This window comes from Sceloporus undulatus, chromosome 4, assembly GCF_019175285.1.
Source record: "Sceloporus undulatus isolate JIND9_A2432 ecotype Alabama chromosome 4, SceUnd_v1.1, whole genome shotgun sequence".
NCBI classification, from domain to species: domain Eukaryota; kingdom Metazoa; phylum Chordata; class Lepidosauria; order Squamata; family Phrynosomatidae; genus Sceloporus; species Sceloporus undulatus.
In genome coordinates, this window is record NC_056525.1 from 40384745 (window position 1) to 40390863 (window position 6119).

The window sequence follows — 6119 nt, forward strand, 5'->3', positions numbered from 1 at the left end:
CACAGAAATTGCAAATTTGCTGCTGCCTTGCTGTATGGACTTTAAACATTAGAAGCACCCACTGGGTTTTTGGGTGGGTTTTTTTGATATAGATTTCTGATCAATCTGCTGGTCCTTCTGTGCTTGCTGTGTGCATGTGCTTTGTTTCATGAAGGCAAAAGACTAGTTTTGTGCTAAGACATATTTGCACAAATTATGGAAACTTCACTGGGAAAGTAAGGTGTCTCCTTGCCTCATTTTCCTACTAGAAACAGGTCTTCTCATGGAGGCTGGCAATTTTTCAGTAAGACGTTTCAACATATCAAGACCATTGTGAAAGAGGAACTTTTGCAAATATTCTTCACATTCCTAGGAAAGCCCTCTCTTTTTGGACCACAGCTGTCTGAATTCCACACCAAGATGGTGGTAGTATTCTGAAAATTGAAGTCCAATAAAATAACTTTTCCATAGCCCTGTTTAAATATTTGAAGGGATGTCATACTGAGGAGGGAGCAAGCTTGTTTTCTGCTGCTCCAGAGACTAGGACCCAGATCAATAGATGCAAGCTACAGGAAAAGAGATTCCACCTCAACATTAGGAGGAACTTCGTGACAGTAAGGGCTGTTCAACAGTGGTACACGCTCCCTCGGAGTGTAGTGGAATCTCCCTCCTTGGAGGTCTTTAAACAGAGGCTGGATGGCCATCTGTCAGGGATGCTTTGATTTGGATTTCCTACATGGCAGGAGGTTGGACTGGATGGCCCTTGCGGTCTCTTCCAACTCTATTATTCTATGATTCTATGATTCTAGCACAGCCACAATATGCCAATACTCAGGCAATTTTTCCTTTCATGCAGGGAATATATGAAAGCCACTTATATGATTCAATTTTTTTCTAGGAAAAAAATGTCCACTATTTCCATCTTTAACGATTTAAGGGAGAAGTGTGTGTCTAATGAAGGCATCTTCAGCAGTTGTCTTTTCATATCCTGGATCATGCTATTGAAAACCCCACTGGTACATTATGACTTGTTTTTCTCTATGCAATAAAAATTTAAGCATTTATGTTGATGTATAAAGATAGCAACATTGATTTTTTTTCTTCCTTTGGTAGATTTGATTACCACCAAGGAGCCAAAGCCTTGCTGAGATCTTTTCATTTTACCACAGCAGCTTATCATACTTGTCGGTTTTCCTAATTGCAGTTTCTGCTGAGAGACGCAAGTGGAAAACTTTTGAGAGGATGCAGGTGAGCTCCCAAGAGGCTCTTTGCAACTCATTAAAACCTAGTAACTCACAATTATTGTGATTTCAGATAGATTACTCCTCTTCACTTGTACCAACCTGATACTTTCTGAAAAACACAACAAAGTTATAAACACCAAAATCTAAAATCATATTTCTGAATACTACTGGATTTAATCATCATGCCCCATACTATATCAGTGGCAGATTCATACTATGGCCATGTGCAGATATCTTTTGAGGGGGTGTGTGCTGTAGATGTTGGTATTCCCTCTCTCTCACCACAGTTTCAAAAGAACTCCTCATACACACATGCTGAAAAGCCCCTGAATCTACCCCATACAGGATCAGGCACGAAGGGTCACAGAAGTACCTGGTGTATAACCATAGCCAGTTATGAAGTGGTCACAGCTGTGCTGAGATTCACCTGGTCCTCTGAAGGATTTCAGCATTGATGCGATAGCTACAAATGTGGTTATGGGGACATAGTCAGATGCTTCTGAAATCCTGCTTGCTCCCTTTGAAGCAGGAAATAGCCATCTGGAGTCACCGTGCATGCTCAAAGCTTCGAAGAGTTATTTTATTGGACTTGTGCTTCTAGAAACCTACCACCATCTTGGTGTGGGACTTTTCAGTATGTGATAGGGAGATTGTATGGCTCACCTAGTGTAGTTGCATATGTCAGCATAGTGTAGTGCTCTCAGTGTTAGACTATGACCCTGAAGTTCAGATCCCTGCTCAGCCATGGAAACTCATTGGGTAACCTTGGGCAAGTTACACTTTTTTAGCAAAGGCACCCCCCCCCCCAACAAATCTTGCCAAGAGAAAACCATGATAGGTTTGTCTTAGACCAAAAGTTGGAAACAACCTGAAGGTACAACTACAAGTGGAGTTCCACATCTGGATATTTATGCTGCATGGTGGGGATGTTCTCTTTCAACCCATGTCTGCTATTCTCATGAACTGCAATAAATTAACTGAACAGATTCTCTTTAAAGGTAAGGTTCCCACATAAATTCAGAAAACAATAAGGAAACAAGCTCCACATGCTCTGAGATGGTCATCTGTTTATTCAGTTCTTTTTTTTAAAAAAAACATCCAACGCATTTAGACCTTAACAGTAAAAGGTCTTCTGCAGGGGCTAGAAACAAACACAAATACATACATATTATAGATATTAAAGAGACAGAACAACACTCAATTCTATTACTCAATATCACATAGGAATGCATTTTTTTAAAATCTTAGAAATATATATACACCTCAACAGAAATCAATGGTGTTGAGAATACTCTCCAAAGCACAAGACCATTGACTAAAAAAAGATTATATCGTATTTCATATTATATACATATTCCAGATAGCCCTCGAAAAGAAATAGCCAAAGTGCTATTAGGAAATGAAAGAAAGTTGACCACAAATTAAGAGAGTAAATGGTTTGATAGGATTAATGGGAAGACCTTTTAATTTTTGGAAGATATTATGTTAGAGTATGAATGTTTTTTTAATAGTAGATATGTTTATGTGTTAGTTGGTATGTGTTATGTGTTATGGATGTTATGATGGTTGTGTTATTTTTAATATATTTAATAAAATTTATTTTTAAAAAAGAAAAGGAATAGCCAATGCTATGTGATGGAATCAGTCACAGTCACACATCTATTCCCTGTGAGACTGATTCTCTATTATCATGCTCCAGGTGATTACTTAGCCCATTCATGGCATTATAGTTCATTACAGAATGCAACATTCTGTATCAGATTTCCATTTTTGGCTAATAGAAAGAATTTATAATAACAAAGAATATATTTTGAAGAAAAAAAGGTGGGATGGATTCTAAAATTGAAATTCCTGGCGCCTTTAGGTCAGAATGAAGATCTGGACCTACAATCTTTAATCTAAATACTATAATGTTTATAAAATAATGTATGAATGTACATGACTGAACTACAGTCAATGGTCCTATGTTATCCATAATTGTTCAGTTTTCATGATCACTATTTAGTCCCAACGGTAACATTATCACCATCATTGTAATTCAACCTCCAGCCTACTTTACCAGGCATCATCTGAATGGGGTGAAGGAGATCTGTTCTGCAATGATCAGCACATGGATGAATAACATTTCCATCAGGGGTGGTGTTGGACCAGGAGAGATTAGTTAGGACTTATCCAGACTGGCGCTTTGTGCCGGCCTGGACACGTAGTAGGATTGCCTGGGGGTGGAGCGACTGCACACCCCACAACCCTACTACGTGGCAGCGGCATAACAATAGCCGGGTTCTTTTGGGGTTCTTTTTGCTCCGCAGTAGCGGCGTGCCATTTGGGGGCTGCGCCGTCCCTGAGGAGCAAAAACGGGCAATGGCAGACCACCGTTTCTTGCAGTCTGCCCCATGCCTTAGTTACTAGTTACAGCATGCCCACTCCATACACAGGTGCACCATACACGGAATCCGCACTGCAATAATTTCAATGGCGCATGTGGCTGCCATGCAAGTGGCACACTGCCACATGCATAAGCCCCATTCACTATAATGGGGCTCGAGCATAGGTGGAATTTGCCTTATGCAGGGAGGTCCGGAATGGATCTCCCGCGTAAGGTGAGGTTCCACTGTACTTACATAGGGGCTGAACAGACTGCCCCTAAGGGGCAGCCTGCAGCCACCTGTTTTGTCGCTGGATTGGAGCTGCAGCAATTACACACCATGGCCTCAAACTGGCATTTCCATGGGGCAAAAAGAGCAACAAAAAGCAGCACCTTTTGCGCTGCAGAAAAGGTGCCCTAGCCATGGCGGTGGTGGCTTTTCACCACTTCTTCGGTGCAGCACATATAAGCATTGTGCCAAAGAGGTAGCGTGATACCACCTGCTGTCTGGTCAGCCAGGTGGTGTGGTGGCAGCATCTGGGTGGCCAGCATGCAGATGACACATCCCCACTCTGCTCCGAGGCCAGTTCTTTATGCCAGTCTGTTGAGGCCCTTAGTTAAGTATACTTTTATAAGAAGCTCTGGCCATGATTATGATTACAACCATCATTATCTCATATCCTGCCTTTCCCCCCAAGGTGGATTACAAAAAGTAAAACAACTACTAAGAAAAGAACATGCAAACACATAACATTAAAAAACAAAAAAGTCAGCCAGAATCCTCTTCAGGACTTATGTCCTTGTAAGTGTACTTATATCTGCAGGAATTAAAATTAGTCTGTTCCATAATATCTGTATCCGTAAAGGGCTGCTGTTATGTTACTATGTAAGGGAGTACCACTTTACTATGCCAAAGTGACTGATGCACCACGAGACCAAAGCACATCAGGACACCAGTTAGAGAGTGCTGGTGAGCGTTGACAACACTCTTGCTAGTATACTTTTAGGCATCTTTGAGATTCACTAACAGGGTTTCTTAATGCCTCTGCTACACAGCAAAGTATATGTAAATTTATATAACACAGACTTTGATGAAGGATTCCAGCCATTATTTTTAAAATGTGATTAAACTCGATATAGAATTAAAACATTATGAAACATATATGTTAAAAAGCAAAAGATATATCTGTTAAGAGAGAACACAGCACAAAAATTTTGCTACAGCAGGACACACATAATTGTGATCTTTTGACGCCTCTCTTTTCCCTCAGGGAAAAAACATGAATTGTATTAATTTCAAATAGTTGGTATTCGGCAATATATTTCTAGATTATTCATGGAAGTGCTAAACAAGAAATCTGGAGACTCAACATTCAGTTTTGCATTTTGAATATGAAACCTTTAAAGTCAAAGTGTGAAATCTGAATGTTTCAGATGTGTTGGAAATTTTTGACAGTTTTGATTCTGACACTTTTCAAACATGAAATCACATAAGCAATGTAAGGACAGACGAAAAGTCATGCTGAATGAGACCAAAATCAATTGAGCATGCCACAATTTTGTTTCCACAACAACCAACTAGATGCCTGTGGAAAGCCAGCAAGAAGGACATGATAGCATTCACCTGTTGGTGTTCTCTGGTCACTGGTATGCAGAAATATAGTCCATCTGATATCAAAGTAGTACATAGCCACCATGACTAGCAGCCTTGATGCCTACTATTGAATATTCATTGTGATTATATGTAATATATTAAATGCTATCGGGTATTAGATATCAGTACTGACATTAGATATTAGAAACTGATATTAAATATTGGATATCAGTACTAGATGAAACAAAGATAAAGCTGTAACATGTCAGCTATCAAATACAGTCAGATATCGCTGTGTATGTGGCACCAAAAGATTTTTTTTTTTTAAGAAAGAAAGCACTTTCTCTAGCAAGGGAGTGGGCACCATTTGGGCACCACTTCAAAGAGCTATGTTCTAGGTCAGCCCTATAATGGATTGTTCATGGTTATTGACATTCCCCTGCAATATAGAGCCAAAGGAAAATGTTGACTATACTGACAATAAGCATTGATGAGATTTGACAGTGTCCTTTTTGAAATGTGTGCATCATAAAACATGCCACATAATTTTCAGCTGGGATTCAAAGCTAAGGTAAAGGAGTTCTTTGACAAACAAGTCAATGTAGAAAGTATTCCTAGAAGATAGAAAGTTTGTGGTTGTGCCACTGGACAAACTAACATAAAAAGAAAAAATAAATTTGTGATTCAAATACATTGGGTATTAATGGTTAGAAAATCATGGAGTACAAATGGATACATCAAATGTCCTATGAATATTCAATAAATATACAATATTCATGAAGAGGGAGGCTGAAGCAAATTTGTTTCTGCTGTAGCTGGTAGGAGTAGCTTCACCAGATTTCATAAAGGAAAGTGGATACACACAATTAAGGGCTTTCTTCATGGTCCAATAAAGCAGTCTCAATTATATTGATCCATAGGGAGAAGCAGGACATAA